At 37.4% G+C, this 20,328-nt stretch overlaps 1 protein-coding gene and 1 non-coding gene across 2 annotated transcripts in view; both read right to left on the minus strand.

Annotated features, from left to right (window-relative positions):
- Positions 1-20,328, minus strand: part of Sema1a (semaphorin 1a) — a 189,483-nt gene that overhangs the window by 65,170 nt on the left and 103,985 nt on the right. The gene's annotated exons all lie outside the window — the stretch shown is intronic.
- On the minus strand, positions 15,709-15,791 carry TRNAL-CAG (transfer RNA leucine (anticodon CAG)). Its single transcript has one exon. It is a non-coding gene; the product is annotated as a tRNA-Leu (tRNA).

Genomic DNA, 20,328 nt, shown 5'->3' on the forward strand with positions numbered 1-20,328 from the left:
CAGGAGTTGTAGGAGTAGCTGCCTGTTGTTCGGCTGATATGCAAATGGCGCCCGGGCTGGGACCCGGACTTAAAAGGCAGCCAATGCGGGCACAAAGGATTGCCCGCCCGTTTAGCTGCAAAAACAGGACAACAAGAGCAGCAGCAACAGCAACAACAACCACAGCTGCAGCAAACTTTTTTGCCATTTGTTTACTTTTAGCCATTCGCAATTTAGTTCTTGCTGTTGTTTTATTTGCCGTCTGGGAAAGCGACCAACCACTGATAGTTGTCAGCTGCCACAAACTGAGCCACTGTCTGATAAACTAGCAAAGAGCCATCAAGTACTTAAATCTCCCAGGGAGTTGTACTCGGTAATTACATGGCGAGGTGTTATCTTACGGGTCTGCTCAGTTGCTCAGTTGCTAATAGCGCCCCGAACTGAAGCTCCACTGAGAGAAAACTTTAGCAGCAAAGCTGTCACTGGAATATCTTTCAGCCCTTATTTAAATTTAAAGGCTATCACTGAAATCTCTTCGGACTGCTTGCAAGCCTTTGGGGCACAGTAAAATGCTTTGTGTAAATGCACTATAAAATAATAAGCAGCTTACTTATTTATAATAACAATAGAAGCATAAACAATTATTAGTTATTTTATTTTATTTAAAGGTTATATGCACAATTTATTTGTAAGGATTATGGAATAATAGTGCATGGATTTAACAAAACAAGTCGATTGATATTCAGTATATATAGAATATATTTCAAATCTATATAGTTTTCAGATCGGGCATATCTCGAACTAATTTGGTCATAAATCAAACAGGTTAACATTTTTTCAATTAAACATAAACCATTTACACTAAGAGCTTGTAATTTTAAAAGACTAATTTAGCTTTTAAATGCAATTTGAATTAATATTTCGAACGGAATATATAAAAATATTCCAACAAACGCATAAATAAATAAAAGAATTCGAATATACTTCAATAGAATTGGCAATATTAAAGGCTCGGACCGACTTGCAATACGGATTCCCACTTTTAAAAAGAAATCAGATAGACGGATTTCATTAATTTAATTTTTCCTCATTTTCTCATCGCTAGCCTTAGTTTCCCTAGCACTCGATTAACTTTACTACCCTTTCAGATAGTAACCCTTAAATATATTTTTATAATGGCCACGCCCGGACCCCCGCGCTGCAATCATTACGGATAACGTAACACGCCTTTTGTCAGTCCCTTCATTTGATCAATGATGTCAGGGTGAACTTTTTGTAGCTCAGCTTTTAACTTTGACTGCAAGCGGTCAACCACAAAGAGCGAAAAACTTTTCACCGCTGTTTTTTAATGCCTGAACCTCGCTTTCGCATTCTGCGGGCAGAACAGCAGCGGTTGCGGGGGCGGGGCATGGGCGTGGATGTGGACATAGCCAACTGGATTGTAACCTGGTTATTGAAAGCGCATTTGGACGCGCGTTTCACACTTTTCATTTTAGTGGATGTGCCCCTCCCCGTTCGGAAAAAAGAGCCAAAATTAATGGGCGGAAAAAAAGCTTTTATGCACGAGCTTTTCAAACAGGACAGGCCTTTTGTTTGCATGACGTTTAACGTGACACGTGGGACATGTGCGCATCTGGCTGCATGATAAGGGACAGAGCCTCCACTTTTGGGGGGATGGCTCGCAAGTACAGCAAAAGTTTCAACACACGCGCACACACACACAACTACACACTCATACGCTGTAGAAAAAGCGACATTTTTAATTTGGCGCTTTAATTAAAAGCAACAAAGCTTTGAAAGAAAAAACGAGGCAGCACGAGTGAGAGAGTTTGGAGAGTTGTCAGAAAAACTCGACAGCTGCAATAGTAATGAAATATGCAGAAATGGCAGCCGACACAGTTGAACAGTTACAGGTGAAAATATCCAAGAAGCGAAAGGAAGAGAGAGAGCGAGACAGAAAGAGAGAGAGAGGGAAGAGAGAGGAAGAAAGCGATAGTCACAGGGGAATATATTCAAGAAGAGAAGGAGTGAAAAAGAGAGACAAAGAGGAATATAAAGAGAGCAAGAGAGAGACAGTTAGAGAAAAAGAGAAAGAGCGAGAGAGAGATTGGCACAGGTGAAAAATCCAATAAGAGAGACATAGAGAGAGAGAGAACAGGAGATAGAGATAGAGGTAAAGGTAGAGAGAGAGAGAGAGAGAGAGAGAGAGAGAGAGAGAGAGAAAGAGAGAGAAAGATAGAGAGGGAAAGAGTGGCAGAGAGTCCTAAAGATGGTTTTCAGATGGACCTAAGCAGGATGGACCTAGGAAAAATATCTCTAGGCAATTGAGAACCATTAGAAATTATAGTTTGGGTGAAAATATATTTGCAATTGAAAAATTAAAGATGTTTTATCTTTAAGGAAACAATAATTAGTTTTCCTCCTGGAATTTGATTGTCTTGGGTATGAGAAAGAAGACTGAGACGTTGTCAACCAGCCACGTTCAATTCTTCAATTAATAATATATAATAAACACTTTCCTTAACATATTTTAATTTCTTGTTAGTTTGAATCTTTATAGCGCTGTTTAATTAATAAAAATAAAAGAGCAGAGCTGACAATAGATTTATCGGGCCTGTTTTTCGTTTGTCTTTTAAATGGATCCATAAGTCTATCAAATTTTTGTAGACCCCAACACAAACTTAAACAATACAGTCCAAAAGGTAAGTTTCCTGATACATTCAACTAATTTTGTTTGTTAGCGAACAACCATTCAACATATTGCCCAGCAGGATACCCTCTGGCAGCTCCTAGCTGCAGCTGACTATCCAGAACATGGCCGGCAAACTTTCTTATTTGAATGCTTGCAAAGCGCCCAAACGCACAATAGTTTTGCATATAGAGTCGACGTCGCACACAAGTTATGTTTAATGCCACCGCGGGCCATTTTCGGCGACCCTGCAAACTGTGTAAGCCCACAAATTGTAAGCCAATATTTGCTTTACCTACATCTACAACACAGACATACACACGCACACACACACACAGACATACACACGCACACACATTTCGGCCAGCAAACAGCCAAAAATTTCACAAGCCAAAATCTAATATTTACCTTGACTTTCAAAATGTATGCAACGCCAAAGTAAACTGCAACTCAACACGTACCCAACCCGATTCCAGCGCCTGTTGCCCCACCCATCCAGCCTCCACAGGACTCTCGGCTCAGTGCCACAGTTGCGCGCTTGTATTTGAACAAAGACGCAGCAGACCGAACCGAATCCGCCAGACGATTCAGCAAGCAGCAGAGCGGACTCGAAAAAAAAACTAAAAAAAAAAAAATAAGAGGACGAAGGGAAGAACCTGACAGAGTCTATCACTTTAATCAACTGACTGACAGTCGGGCCTGCCGCTCCAAATTATGCAAATTCAACGAAAATAAACGTAAATTCTGACATTCGAAATCTACAAATGCCGGACAACGCAGCTACCAGGACCCTCTCGCAGTGTGTGCGTGTGCCGTTGTGTGTGTGTGTGTGTGTGTGTGTGTGTGTGTGTGTGTGTGTGTGTGTGTGTGTGTGTGTGTGTGTTCGCTGACTGCGCTATGAGGATTTTACATTGCGGTAACAATGGCGACAACGTGTCCATGTTTGACTTTGTCATGCCGCTGGGAACCGAGAGCCGGAACGTGACAACGCAAAGATCGGACGACTTATGATGTTTCAAGCATTGACGGGGGTGGGGTTGAGTAGCCTTTTAAATAAATGGGGAAGTTGGCTTCTCTTAAGGACCTTGCTCGAGCATTTTTATACAAATTACACAGCGCCACATAAGCTGATTATTAAATATTTCTTAATGAATTTTTCATTCTGGCTCTGGTGAGTTCTTCACGCACACTCGAACCGCAACATTTACAAACGGAAAAGGAAATATTTACCCAACATCAGCCCAGCGTCTGACAACATACACATTGAGTAAACACCGCCACGACTCTACAGTAAGTTTCATAAATATGCGCATCCAGAAGGTGGACACTCCGGGTGGGCCCTCACAGCTGGAGGCTGCTGTTGCCACACCCTGTTGAGATTGAGTTGACCGAGGGGAAATGTGAACGAAACCAGCAAAAAGACAGTGAGATATTAAAAATGCAAATACTTTATAAATGCAAGCAAAATGTTGCACTCCTTCGAGAGTCTGAGAATAGTGAGGTATACAAAAAAAATAAAACAAAAAACTAAATAATGCAAGTAAACTTAATGGACGCAACTGGAACTTCAAAGTAGACTACAAAAAGTGAGCTGAAAATATAAGATGTGACACAAAGGTCTGCAAAGCTTCTCTGAATGTACAGTAACTGAACGATGGTACATATATCGAATTTAATAGAATAGTATTATATCATAAAAAAAACTGAGGTGGCCTGTATATCATAATTATGTTGATCAGATAAATAAATAAAATCGTAATTAAATTATAGCTATCGATATTAGTATTAGTTTACATTATTATTATCCCTTTTGCGACAAATCAAGTTTTCCCTTTTGTTACAAAGGGTCAAGAATTGAAAAAAAGAAAATAAATAAATCCCTCTAATATATGAACAGTCGATACTGTCGATGGTATCATCGATATTTTGATAAATTATCGTAATTTGAAGAAATGCGGCGAAGGCTCGAATTTCAGGCGTTGTCTTCGCCGAAGATTAAAATAAATAGCTTTATAGCATATAGCAATACCCATTGCTGCTCATAATAAAAATAAAAAATTAATAATAATAATAATTATAATAATATTAAATTTTCATTCAAATAATTTTTCTCTGGGTAGCACTCGAGGGGAAATTCGAGCAACACGATAGACAATTGCATAAAAAGTGAATAAAGCATGGTTAATTTATTGAAATTTATTTTCGCAGCAACAGTTATCGATATCATGGTATGTAATCGTATATTAAAAGCGGCTTTCGAAATGCGATATGCCTCGTTTTGGCTGCTGGCCATGAAAAATCGACGACATACACAATGGCGGCGCCGTCACATAAAAATTATATAGTCGAAAAAATGAAGCAGTTACGATGAAGAGGGGCTTCGCATGCCGGAAAACAAAATGCGGCGATGCGTGAAAAACATTCCACGATTTCTGCAACACGCCATCCACGGACCAGAGCAACTTCCTGTCCATGTTCCGTGGCTGCTGCTGCTGCTGCTGCTGACTCTATCCCTTAGTCGAGCGGCGTTCAATGGGAAAAATCCCAGCCGAGATTTGCATTTAATTGAAATGAATACCGAACGTCGGCCGACACACACTTACGCATACACAGGCCAGAAAGAAATGCAGAGCGAAAGCCAAACATCAGGACGAAATGAAAAAAGAAGCAAACAAACAAAAAAAACAAGTCCAAAAAGAAAATCATTTAGACATAGAGCCGCCAGTAAACGAAATGAAATCAGAAATCGACGCCGTTCTCGGTCCTGTGGTACAGGGTCTTATCTCTGAAGCGGCATTGGCCACAGGCTTATCGTTAGCTCATTCTGGGAATGCCTTACCCCATGCTCCTCCTACCCTGGTCTGTTTGATTTGCTTTGGCTTTGGCTTTTGCCTCTGCTTCTTACTCGTTGTGTATTGTTTTCCTCTCCAATTAATGTGCCAGTCTCAGTCCGGAATCGGAGTCTGACTTCTTGCAATTCTTTTCTGATGCTGTTTGCATCTTGATAGCAGCTCTCGCTTTACTCTCTTGTCATGCTTCTGGCTTTTCGTAGTGGGCTAAACTATAACTGGATCAACTGAAACACCTTTCTGACACAGTCACTTGGTAATTGCGTTGTTTCATTTCGCTTTTTGAGATGACATAAAAGATGACAACGGATATAAAAAGTTATAAGAAAAGCTAATTGGAATCACGAGCTCTCGGACCTTTTTTTGGAATGATTTTAATTTTTGATGTAGATAAGAATTTGCGAAAGCTTGGAAAGGGAAGCTCTACATAGAATTATCTTATGAGAACGTTTGCAAAAAAAATTATTTTAGGGACGAAGGTTCACCAGAAAGTTAAATCTTAAATTAATAAAAATTAACTTTACTTTTTATTTGATTATTATGTATTTTCTGTTAACCCTATAATATTGGATAATTACAAACATGTGGTAATATTTGCTTTCAAAAACCAATTCCCAAATCTAAAAATAATAAAAACATTTTTAAGGAAATCCAGCTCATAATCAAGAGTATCAAGGAACTTCGTCTACTTTACTGGTTAAAGCGGGTTACAGATAAAAGCTTATTTCCAAATCGAAAAATTGGCATATAAATTATTTTTTCGTTGTCACACAAAAACAAACTCAATCACAAATTATTTTGGTCCCCTTACGCTTTGTTATTTGTAATAAAAACAATTGAAACAAATCGAATTTATGTGCATAATGTGTTAACGAACACATTCCTCCAGGGCCCCAAACAGTCAACGTCCCTGGGCAGGAAAAAATATTTGCATTGAAATTGAAGCTTCGTTAATATTTCAAATCGTTGACAATTAAATTTAATTTATCTACACTTTTTTGCAATACAATTTGATTGAATATTAACAAAGCGAAAAAAAAAACAAAATCTGCGACAGTAAAAAAAGGGTCAAATTTATAGAGCTCTGACGAGAGGCCAATCGAATTATTTACATAATTGTATTGAATTTGCGGTTGCCGGTACTTAATGACAAATGTGTGATGGCCGTAATTGGATATTTACATTTATAGAATTCCCTCATTGACTATAACTTTTATAGAATACAAACAAAAAAAAGCTTATGTAAAATAATAATATAATCTATTGTTAAAAAATCGTATTATTTGCATAATTTTCAAAGAATATAAAACTAGTTTGATTTTTATTTATGTATTTAGATGATAAAAGGTACCATCTCGCCTCTTAACATATATATATATATATTAAGTGGGTATTCCCCGGCCTTTCTCGTGGGTATAAATTCTCGTAATTCTCTCAAAGATTTTTGAAAATGAGTTTTAAACCGATCGGACGGTAAGACGATTTGCGGTCGAAATTTCCACAATTCGCATAAACACGTATTCATTAAGTTCTTATGTAAAGCTTTGAATATAAGTTTGAAGCAAATCGGACAAAACATAAAAACAGCCAAATTGATCTAGAGGTAAAGCCATAAATAAAGACCCACACCTCATGAAAATCGGTTGATTTTTGATCGAGTTATGGGGGTGAGCAATTTCGGCCTACCATATGTCTAAACAAATAGGATAAGGGTACCATTTTTACATGAATTTCGACCAAGAATTATGTTGCCGGATTTAAATGCCAAATAGAATAAGGAGAAAAACCATGAACAAAAAGCCAATCCTTATGAAAATCTGATGAGATTTGACAGAGTTATGGGGGTGGGACATTTTGACATATGTCTATATAGGATATTTTAGGGTACCATTTTCACATGAATTTTTACCAAAAATAATGTTGCCGGATTTAAATGCCAAATTGATTAAGAAGAAAAACCATGAACAAAAAGCCAAACCTTATAAAAGTCTGATGAGATTTGACCAAGTCATGGGGGTGAACAGTTTTGACCTACGTCTACATAGGATATTTGAGGGTACCATTTTTAGATGAATTTCGACCAAGAATAATGTTGCCAGAATTTGATGCCCAATTGATTTAGAGGCCAAACCATGAACAGAGACCCAAACCTCTTACGGCTTGATGGTGCGTTGATCACCAATAGGTGAGTCAGTCAGTCAGGAAAAACAGTTTTATATAGAGAGATATATATCAGTTAAAATGATTTTCGATATGAGGTTAACGTGTATATATATAACAATTTATAGCATACTTTTATATACACAGCTTATACACATGTGTGTAAACTTCATGAATACTACAGTAAAACGCTACGAAAATGCAAGGATTATCGAAATGCAACACTGCCTGCCGTAAGAGTTGCGCCAGTTTTTGGCTGAGTGCGCCATCTGGCGGCCATTTGGTGCAACATAACCTTGTTTCGAACGTGCTTCGTGGAAAATGAAATTAATCGGCATACGTTAAGGAAAAGTCATAAAAGCCTTTAAATTCATTTAGGCTGAAAGTGGGCAGGCGGGTGATCCGAAGAGGTGAGTAAAGACGGGCGGACGGGAATAGGGTCGCGGGGTCTGCCGCATGTCCTGTGGTTTCCGCAAAATGTGACAGGATATGGACTACACGCCATTTATGCAGCAATTAACGCAACTTACGGCAAGTGGAAACGCGAGGCCAGCATATGTTCGGTGGCCCAAGGACCCAGCCCTATTCCGGTGCCCTGCTGTGCCACGTTTCTGTTACGTATTTTATGCACTTTTAATTATTATTGTATTATTTTGCATTTATTTACGCTCATCCTTTGTAAAGGATCCGCCTCGTTTAACGATGAAGAACTTCTGTCAGCTGTGGCTTGTCGCAACTGCTGCCGCCAGGCAGAGAACTGGCACCAAAGACCACACTCCAGAGCTTTTAATGACAACAAATTGCCGCAACCAATTGGCAGGTGTATTATAAAAGAGCTAAGTAAATGTTGAGAATTTTCCGCGCCAAAGGAATTGCTGATGTGAAAATATAAAACTTAATTACATTTGACTCTTGCGAATGTTGAGTACGTTCTGCAGCGAGTTGAAAGGTATTGTACTCAAAATGGGTTGAAATGTTGCTGCAGAGATAATTAAATTTCAATTTTCGATAAGACTTAATATTTTTTCCAGCATTTTGTAGTTCTGTTATTTTATGTTCTATCTAGTGCAGGATCAAGTGATGGCCAACATAATGCAAATGCTAGCTAACTTAAATTTCTAAAGGTATGCCTGGATTATTCCCCCTGTTTTCCGATTATGGAGATGGATAAGCCAAAATTATTAATAGGTATAATAACTGATTTTGTATTTAGTCTCGCACAAATTATGTCAAGTTTGTCACAAGCAGGTATTTTGGCATGAAATGTATAATATCCAATCTTGAAAACTCAATAAAATACTATAGAGTATCTTTAATGACCTTCAGCTACTCTGTCTGTCGCCATAGAAAGCTAAACACATATTCATTTATGTATTTGTTAAGTGTTTGCATGCTGATAGCTTGTGTAATGCATTTTCATGTTTCGTTTTCTTTTTCCATTCAAGTTGTGTGCATCATTAGGAGCTCACGCCTGTATGACTTGCTCTTCAAACAGAAACTAAATGATATTTTCGGCATGAGCTGGCTAAAAACTCATCTGAATGTGTGCCAAAGCATTTGGTTTCTACCTACATACGTGTGGGGCTTCTCTCTCTTTTTATCTTGCTCGCTCTTGGTGTGTCTGTGCATAATCCAGGCCTGGCTTTCGCAAACGGGTAGCAGCAGCACTTACACGACGTAGATAAGATGCTTTACATGTGCCTAAACAAACATTTGGCCAGAAGGAGACCCGGCTAAAGAGCTACCAGCGGCAGCAGCGAAGTCAGGTGCACGCATCCAGTCGCAACTGGGCCAGTGAGGCATGCATGAATGAATCGCAAACAGGTAGAGATGGAAACTGAGATGGAGACAGAGACAGACAGTCCGACGTGCGTTGAGTAGGACGCAGGTGTGCGTGTGTGTGTCTGTGTGCACCAAGCACACGCGTCACTTATTACAATGACAATGATATGCGCCCCCACACAAATATGAATGCCAGCCTTAGCTTGAGCCTGAGCCTGGGCCTGTTCCTTGTCCCGGGTTAACAGTGTCAGTGGGTGTAATTGATCAAGCTCAGACACTTGAGCCCTCCTGTAGCTGGGGCACACGCATACACAATCAAACAATGACTTGCATTGCGTTATAAATGGGCGCTACTTTAACGGTGACCAGGGCTGGGGGGTCGGGTGCAGCCACATAAGGTGGCGCGTCATGTGGGCGCTTTATGATATGCACAGCACGAAGCATAACATATGTACAAAATGAGTTTCAATACACTAATGCTTTAACGTGCAGCTTTTACATAAACGCACTCATGTATGTGATTCCTTACAAAAATTAATTAGAGCTTTAAAGCTCACTAATACATATACAAACTGTTCTTTTGAGTGTATATCTATACTTGACATATTAAATAGACGTTTTATGCAAAAATAATAATAATTTTTGGACCTACTTAGCAAGTTTAACAAGTTCTTTAAGTCAGCTTAATTAAATATAGCATTCAACGCTTTAATGTGCACGAGAAACTCATACTTGGATATTGTTAGCAGCTAACTAGAGCCTTAAATCTTCCACAATCAGGAAGAGAATAGTTCTGAGAATTAGAAGATTAAGCATGCAGTAATACATTATACATTTTTGATTAGTCAAAATGTAATTTCGATTCCTGAATTTTGTATTTGTAAACTGAATTTTAAAAATGCTTTTCTTTATATATTTTAATTTAAGGCATCAAGGCCTGTCTTCAAATGACAATTATTTTGAGCAGATTCTTTTAAGCTTTTAAGCTGCCTGAAACAGAATGCCAGAGTGGCCAACAAGAGCTTTCACACGCATGCGACTCATGTTTTATTTAAGATATCTGGAGCTTAGAAGCTCACTAATACACGCGCAAGTATACAAACACATTGTTAGTTCTGAGCAATGTTTGCAAGCAACATTTTGATGGAAGATGTTATATATCTATTTATATAACTTTATATTTCATTGATTTTCTTTTTAGAACTGCTTGTGAGTTAAAATAAAGAAAAAAAATGTTTTCATACTGTTAACATTAAAGCATTAAATTCTTTTAACTTTAACGGTATGATGCACTTGATTAACAATTAACTTGACAATTTTATGGTAGTTCATTTTATGAGCTTGTGTGTGGGTAATTTCTCTCAGTGCCTGAGTGGCTGGCACGTGCTAAAGTTTATGTATACCATCTGATGGCTGCTGATGATGAGTATGACGATGATACTTTGTTCGTGTTTAATGATGCCGTTTGCCTGTCAACCAGCTGCAGCTACAGCACCGACTTAACTTGGCTGGGTTTAACTGCATCTGCCACTGCCTCTGCCTGTGGCTCAGCCTTAGCTTCTGGCGGGCCAGCCCTTCTCTACTTTCCTGCCCCATGATATCCTTTACTGACATCAACATTATCATGTAGGTTATGTCGCTGCACGCTCTCTGGCTTTTCATCAACTCGAACCCAATGATTGCCTGTATGACAGCCAGAAGCACGTCAGTGGCGGCTGCTGCTGCTCCTGCCAGTGCCTCTGATGCTGCTCCAATGACCCATAAAACGGACGCTGGCCCAGCCGGGACATGAAATCCATTGCAACAAGCTGCCAGCCAGCGTCGCTTTTGTGGTTCACATGGCACGCGCTCAAAAGTAAAGCGGGTCATGTCAAATCGAGCGAGTGTACCCGGTCCTAAGCCTGAGCCGGAGGTCCTGCAGGTGCACGCTGCCAATTGGCATCGATGCAGCTTATTTGCTGCGATTGGCCCTAATGAAAGTGAGCGGTGTGCATTTGCACGGAATAGGTCGGATATGAGACTAAAACTACAGATTAGAGTTGTTTGGAACATACTAAGCAGAGTCAACTACAATGCTGTTAACTTTACCTAATGATCTTCTTTAAGTACAAAGAAAGTCATTTTTATTGAGATCAATTAAATCTTATACAAATTTGCTAAATCATTTTGAGAAGTACGGACAGCTAAAATAGGAACTTCTCTCTTTTAAATACGTTTATGAGATTTTCTTCAACTAGAATATTCATTATGATGAATAATAAGGAATAATAATCCTTCGCATTCTCTACATAAATCCATTTTCATGCAGTTTTATTCCTTAGTTTGTTTTCTAAAAGCATTATTTCTGTATCTATCTCTATCTATTATAAGCTTGACAACATTTTTCTTGTTTACATAAAACATTACTTTTCTGAGAAAGAAGACTAAGTGCGCTTTACGACTCCAGCTAATTTTACTAGAATAAAAAATTGTTCTAGGAACTTGTTCAACAACCTTGCATATTCTTAAAAATAATATATAAAGAAATAACAACTCCTATTAATTAAATGCATATTTCATTTATCATAACCAACAAAATAACATTCCTTTAATGCCCTGGTTTTTCTAGGAATTTACTTGTTAGAAGCAGCTGCTTAAGGGGGCATTTATTTGCTTTACCAGGAGTCTTCCCCCGCATTTAAATCCAGCGCAAAATAACGTACAAGTGCTTGTCTCAGCCAAGTCAAATGCCCTTAAAAGCGAAAAAAAGGTTTTTACTTGGCAAAAGCGTTTGTTTTATATACAATTGAAATCGTCAATGTCATCATTATTATCATTATTTTGCGGTTGTTGAATGCTTTCAGCTACTTGTGGCCGGCAGCTTTAACCCAACGTCAAAGCAAAAAGCCCACCCACCAGCCAATCTCCTACCCGCTGGCTCTGGCCTACCCAAGGCGTAAGCTTTGCCTGTTCAGCGACTTTGGTTTTATTTATTTAAAGGCCAAAAACCCGATGAAGCCCAAAGTCTTAAGTGGTGAAAAAGCATTCGCTTTGAGTTCGCAACGGTATTCAGGCCTTTCATAATTTCTGTGTGATGGCGCCGCCATTTTAATATTGAAGGATGGTGGCGTTAAGGAGGTTTTTATTCTGTGAAGGCCTTTGCGGCTCCAAAAGTACACACACATACACACACACACACACGCAGACAGACATTGACTATATACACTTAACGGCACACGTAGCAGTTATACAAAAGATGTCAGCAGGGTGGGTGCGGGTGTGGGGGTAGTTGGAGTAGCAAAAGAAATAAAGTAAACTGAATGTAAAAATAAAAGCGCTCGCGGCAATGAAACGAATACAAAGACAATGATGAAGATGAAGATGGGGACGTGGCCAAAGCAAATTTCCCACTAAACAAAAGTGGAATAACATACGAGAATAGAAGAGAATATGCAAGCAGAAACTGTACGGTTATTTATCGTCAAAAAACACTTCTCTGACAAACGGAAGTTAAATAACGTACCGTTATTTACATACTAAGTGCTACTTCAAAGAATGGCGGCTTTCTCTAACGGCGGTTGGCCAATCTTAAGAATGGTATCTGCTAGTGTGATATATAATAACTATCCAATAAGTACAGAGATATGTGAATTGCGAGTGTACTTATCATGGTCATTATCATTATTCGTTAAGGATTAAAAATAGTCGAAGACTTGTCATGCACATGGGTACGCACCTGAAAAGAAACAAGAATTGAATCAGATTTAGTAAAGGTTATAAAATAATCTTAATTAATATATTGGAGGGAAATTTATTTATTAATTGAAAGAAAGGAAATAAATTAAATGACAAGCCGAAGACATTTTTATTTTAATCTTTTGAGCCTGGCTACCCTGCTTTTAATGATTTTTCGTTAAGCGCAAAAGACGTGAATTAATGAGACATTGTGAAGCAAAATAAGCTGCTTTTCACCACACAGGTAAAGTTCTTAAGGTCGGTGTAGTTCCTGCCGTTTCATTTATTAATTATACAATCACGACTCATAGCAAAAATCTTTGGTTTCGATGCAACAGATTTTTTTTACAAACTTTTTACTCCTGCGGTGCTGCTGCTTCTGCATATAGGGAAAGTTCAGTTTCTTAGACTTTCAATTTTGTATATAGATTAATTAACAAAAAGTTATGCAGCCAGCTAGAAACTTTTTATACACTTGTGGAGGACACGATGAAATGTGTAACGTATAGAAGGAGACAACATCGTCTTTATAAAGTTTATATATTCTTGATCAGCATCAACAGACGAGTTAACATATCCATGTCCGTCCGTCCGTAGTCTGTCAGTTTTAAAGCTATCACCTTGAAACTTTGCATAGGTCTGTCTTTCTATTGGAGGCAGTACATATGTCGAAGCCGGGTGTATATTATATAGCTGCCATAGAAACGATTGGTCCAAAAGCCGTTTCAGTTTTGTTTATCAAAATATCTAAATCAAACTCGGCATTTATTACTTTCACTCCGTACATACATATATGCCAAACATTATCAACATCGAACCGCTAAAGGTTCTTTTATATCAAAATATTCAATTTTCCAAATATATTTTTATCAAATTGAGCATTTATGAGCTTCATTATTCTCACATATTTGCAAAACCGTAAAACAAATCTCTACAAGGGTATAAAGATATCGTTACTTGTTAGTTTTTATATAGAAAATCACTTCGATATTATTTGCATATAACATTTACTCGTATTGTTTCCTCTGATTAGGAATAGCAGTCCATGCCTCTGATTAGTTTTTAGATTAGACAGCCACTAGGAGGGCTCAATTTATATTCCAAAATTTTTCGTTAGCTATTGAAATAAATTCCTATACAAGTATTGCATGTATTATATATCATTGCGCTACGGGGCTTTAAATAATCGAATTGCATGGCTTTTATGCGACCCTTTTCGGTGCGTTGATTTTTTTTTTTTTTTTTGTATTCTTTTCGTAAGGGGAGGTGGGTTTGCATCTGCAGTTGCAGTTGCAGCTGTTTTTTTTTATCATGCTGGCAATTTATTTGCTAGTTGCGGGCAAAGAAAAAAACAAACAAAATACGAGCAAGAGAAACAGCAATTGTTAGAACATTTTAGGATGCCAGCAACGAGGACGAAAAATGGCAATAAAGAAGCCAAAATCAATGGAAATATTCGCGTTTGGCATAAATTCACTTTGGCTTGCATGATAGCCCCTATGGACCAATCCCACTGCCTCGCCCACCGCCCACAAAACAACATTTGAAAATAAAACTTTGTAACCCAGTTTCAATTTTTGGTTGGCAAAAAGGCTGAACGCATGGCGTATGAGGCACATGTGGGCGCATACCAAGCAGCAGCTCCCACAGCCCACCCAATTTTGCCAGCACAGTTTTTGGAGTTCGATATTTTCCGTTCATGAGCGGCAGGTGTGTGCGTGTGCGTCGTTTGCATTTCGGCACAGCTGCAAATGGCGGAAAATGAGAGGCCAAAGGAAACGACGGGCAACAACAGCAACAACAAAATGGACGCTCTGAGAACTTTTATTGTTAGCAGCAGCAACAGCAGCAAAAGACAAAAAAAAAAACATTTTTGGACGCACTTTTTTGCAATACTACAATTTTAAACGACCCCTCGGACATGTGTGTGTGTAGGTGTGTGTATCTGCAGTTAAATATTTTATGAGCTTTCGTTTGTGTCTCTGTGTGTTGCTTTTGGGTTCAGTTTCGTGGTCGTCATGTTGCAAAAAAAATATTTAAAAAAAAATGGGGAAAAAGTCCAACAAAAGCAAAACCTGCGCAAATTTTTCTGTTGCTGTTTACTCTGCCTGTGTTATTGCTGCTTGTAGTTCTCTCTGCCCCTCTGCCTGCCACTGAACTGCTACAAACATGCCCTACAGCAAATTTATTGAATTCTCGCACAGCAGCAGCAGCCAGCAAAGCAACTTAATTTTCAAGTGAAACTTTGTTAATGTTCGCCATGTGCTCCAAAAAAGTGGCTCACAGACATTTTCAAGTGCCAGAGGCCAAAAACCAGACCCAAACCACCCAAAACAACAAATATGCACAGCAAGAAGCGTGGGTTTCGGTTTATGTTTGCGCATTGGGCAGGGCAAGTGTTGAGAATTTAACTTATTTTATATGTTTTTGACAGAATTATGTTATGATTGGCTGCGAGAAGTTAAAATTTTTAATTTAGATATTGTAGTTGTTTACAATAACACCAAAAATAATTTTTAAAAATTAACAAAATCTTGTCAGAAGTGGGATTCGAACCCACGCCTACAGAGTAGACTGCGACCTGAACGCAGCGCCTTAGACCACTCGGCCATCCTGACTGCTAATATACTTGCGTCACATGCGCCACACAAGCAAAGCAGCGAAAAGAGCAATAACAAAAACAAACAATTAGAACCTACATATTCATATGCGCTGACTGATGACTGACTCATGGAAAAAGCTTAAAGCTTTTTCAAGACTTTTAAGAGTGACCCAATTGTTTAGTTAAGAACGTGCAATACAGTGGGCACTCGGAAATTAAAAAATATAGTTAATTAATAAAAAAAAAACTAATTTTTTGGAAAATAATATAATACTCGATGCAATAATTTAAATGGCTATTCGAATTTATATATTAATATTGTTAAGCTTGGTTTAAAGAGGAAGATTGGAATTTCTAAAAATTTTCTGAATATGCTTACAACTTTCCAGAGACTACTGTGCCAAATGCTTTGATGACAATAAGCGATTTAAAGCCATATCACAGTGGGAAAAAAACTTGCACAATTGTCGACTTTAAATGCCTTTTGCTAACATAAATAAAACTACAATATTAAGGGCGGGCGCAGCGGTGCCGGGTGCATGCGAGTGAGACGGCAAATCAAAGCCAGTCGCGCAACCAAATGGGGAAACATTGTTCTAAAACAATGAAAATACATGGTAAAAGAGGAGCCCAGGGCCCGGAGCCGGAGTCCAACTGAGCGCCCGAGAGCTAACCAACAACATGCAATAAAAGGCAAAAGTGGAATATGTGCCACAGCGCTGAACAGATGCCAACGACCAGCACATATAACAGAGCCCAAACAACCCCTTACCTCTGTACCGCGACCGCCCCTTTCGCAACCCTCACTAGAGAGTCCACTTGAAACTTTTGCGCTATTGTGCCCCCAAGCGTCATCTACTGCAATTTTTTTTTTCTACTACTAACATCAGCTTTTCTGTAGACTTTTTATGTTTCGGGCTCAGTGAATCTTGGCGAGGCACCAGTTCTGTTGGCCACGCCCACAACACAAAGGCCTCAAAAAAAAAAAAAACGATCTGTATATATGTATTCATATATCTGGAGCACATGCTGAAAAATGAAAAGCTGTAAAAAAGTTTTAAAATATAATTGCTGCTGCTATTGTAAACTCTATTAAATTTATAAAGTGGGTAAATGTTGTTGAATTGTTTTTGATTTTTTTTTCTTTTCTTTTGACTCGCTTGAAGCATTGATTAATAGTTTAATTGTATTTATGTAGAGGCTGGCCATTAATTTTCCGTTTTTAATAAAAGAGCACCACTCAATTAAGTATATGGGTCGGGTCACACACACACACACACGCACACATACACAAAAAAACACATATTGCTGAAAGTGCAAAAGCTCATGCATTTTATATATGGGCCTATAACAATAAAAAACAGCTTTTTAAGCCGATTTTAGTTGGTCAACTGACGGCTTTTTAAGCACAAATTGATACTCAAACATTTTACGGGCATTTAAATTTTGAAAATATGTTATATTGAAAGAATTAAGCCGCTTTCTAAGTGCATAAAAGAGGCTTAATTCATATTTATTGCAATCAATTATTTGTTAGAATTGAATGGAAGCGAAACTGTTTTAAGTTTAAATAGTTGCTGGTTAACATATGAATAATAGGTTTAAGTTAAGTACTTTACTGGATCTAAAAAGAGTATATATAGAGTCCAAAAACTATAAATGTCTCAGCTAGAAACATATTAGTATTTAATTGAGTTAATTGTTTATTGCATAATTTTACTTATATTCATTTATTAAACACAAACTACAAATGACTCAGCTACAAAAATTAAAACTTTTTGAAACTATATTGCAAATCTGGACATAAACTTTGAGCTTATCAGCCATTTCTATGTGACACGCTGTCTGGCGACTTTGCAAGGTCAATGATTAGATTAGAAGTCATTTATTTAAAGGCAGCTGCCTTTGATGTGCACACATTTTCCAATTCTCAATTTAGGAAAATTTCCCCAGTTACTGGGGCCATCAAAATAAAAGTTGCCCAAAAATGAGGCGTCAAAATGTCTCAAAGGCCCGAACCTGAGTGGAATACTTAAAAACATGGTAAAAGTGGGCAGCAAGCCATTGGCGAAATGAAAACCCGAACCATGGGAAATGCGATAGCATTTTCATAATTCCGCCATTTGGAAAATATCTCACGCATTTGCAATTATGTGCGGATTTTTCATTTCATTTCATTTCTTCATTTCATTTACGTTGCGGCCTCGCGGCTTTCGACCCAAGCGAGAAACCGCAGTTGGTTACAACAACCAGAAAAAAAATATACTTCTTTTTATTTTGTTGTTATTGTTGTTGCGCTTTTTCTCCTGTTTGTTTGCAGTTGTTCTGCTGCACATTTATGCGCAGCCACATTTCAAAAGCAATAAATTCTGCAGCTTTGCGCCGCAAGAAAAAACAGAATGAAAAATACATATAAAAAAAAAACAAAAACGAATAGAAATTGGCGAAGAAAACTTTGCTCATTTGCGCGATTTTGATTTTTTCTACCAACGCAGGCAAGCTGAAATAAATTAAGGAATTGCACACAAAACAACAAATTCAAAGTATGGCAAACTTTTCATTGCTGGGGTGAGCGCTAACGCCCAAGTAAAAACATTCAATATTTTAATAAAAAATATACTATTTTAGCAAAACATCACGCATACTATATAATCGCCAGAAGTTGCATATTTTTGGCAGTCTACTAAAAAATACCCTGTAGGAGAGGAATTTCCCCAATATCTAATTTATTTGGAAACTTTTTTAACAGATATTTATAATATGAACATTATATATTTCTTTCTTTTGTGCAATAAAATTCTTTCTCTTTTTTTTTAAATTTCATTTCTCACAGTCGCATATCATTACTTTATATATTTTGACGACAAATTATTCCATGTAATTTGGACAGACTAAATAATAAATAAATAAAATATATGCCAGAAGAATTAAGAGGAAGCTTATACAATATTATAGTTATCTAATATGTAGAAAGCAATTAATTTAATAATATAAAACATGCGAATCTTGCTTTTAAAACGATATACCCTTCTGACTGACTAACGAGGTGTGTAAAATACTTTATACAATTTCGTTTTGTGAAAAATATATATAAATATTTCACACGCTTGTTTCTGCAGCGAAACAAATAGTTGCTCTGTTTTGCTTCGTCTCTTTTTATAGTGTTTTTTCCTAAGGTACCGCGCTCTGAACCCAACCCCCCACCACCCCGGACGTATGCTATTATTTTACCCATTGAATTGTACAAGCTGGTAACAATTTGCAGCATATTCCCCCGATATGAAAATTCCTCTCGAGTCTTGCCATGAAAATTAATTTCGCATTTATTTGTGTGAGTTTCGGTCTATGTCAAAAGACTTCCTTGCAACTCGCTGAGTTTTGTTTCGCGCTTTGTTATTGCCCAGCGTTAACTTTCCTTTTCAGTCGCTTTGCCTTACCTTGGAATTTAAATTTATTAATACGCATAATTTTAGAAAATAATATAAGGCATGCGACATTAAATGTCAGCAAGCAGCAGATGTGTTTATTTAAGCACAATTCCAATAAACATGTTTAGCTAAGTATATTACACATAAGACAACTGTTAAATATATAAGAAAAACTAGCCCAAAAATGTTATACCAATAAATTAAAAGGCAATTATTGTTCAAAATTAATATTATTGGTGTAATGGCATTTAATATTGGTAACATGAGTTAAACAGGTGTGTCATAGTATAGTGTGCTTTTAATAAGCAGGTGAAAGAAAAAAACAGCTGTTAACGCTCTACCTGATTGTTTTTTTGGGCATATATCAGACAAAAGCAGAGCTAGAACAGTCAAATTTGCTAAAAAGGTTCTTGCATAGTAAAGGATATATTTCTTTATATACATATATCAGAAAATTTGAAATGATATATTTTGAAATATTTATAAATATGAATACTATTCTTTAGAAATGAAACCTTTATACTGATAATAAGTTATTTGCAAATAAGTTTTCTATAGTATAACATAAGCCAAGGTAAGCTATAAAACGGGGCGTTTTCTAGTCAATGATTATTTATCACCAAAGCACGGCTACTTGCGTGCATCAATTTATATGAATTTCTGATATATTTCTATTTTAGTCCAGCAGAATAAATATCGCAAAATTTAGGTTCAATTTTAAAATGCATATAAATTTATAACCTCGAACGCTTTATGATTTCGATAAAATATCTTAAAATACTGATAATTTTGAAATATCTATACTAAAAATACTTAGTTCCAACTTGTCAGGTGATGAACAAAGTGCAATGTAAAATTTAAGTGCCCGTTGGCGAGCATAGCTACACATATCAAATTCGCTTGAAGCATTATTATAGTTATCAAATATAATCGCATTTCAAAAAAAGAAAAGCAAAAGTAGAAATTGTCGAAAAAATACCATATGAGCGCACCAGAAATGTATGAATTATCAACACGCAGCGTCCGAAAGTCGTCGAGTGTCAAATTCATAAATGTTATAGATCATGGAGAACGAAATGCTGCAGTCCGCATAGCGATTACACAACATCGATGTTCACTGCGGCA

The sequence above is a fragment of the Drosophila montana genome, unplaced genomic scaffold (genome assembly GCF_035044405.1).
Source record: "Drosophila montana isolate Dmon_TW-CO22-7 unplaced genomic scaffold, ASM3504440v1 contig_1409_1, whole genome shotgun sequence".
NCBI classification, from domain to species: Eukaryota; Metazoa; Arthropoda; class Insecta; order Diptera; family Drosophilidae; genus Drosophila; species Drosophila montana.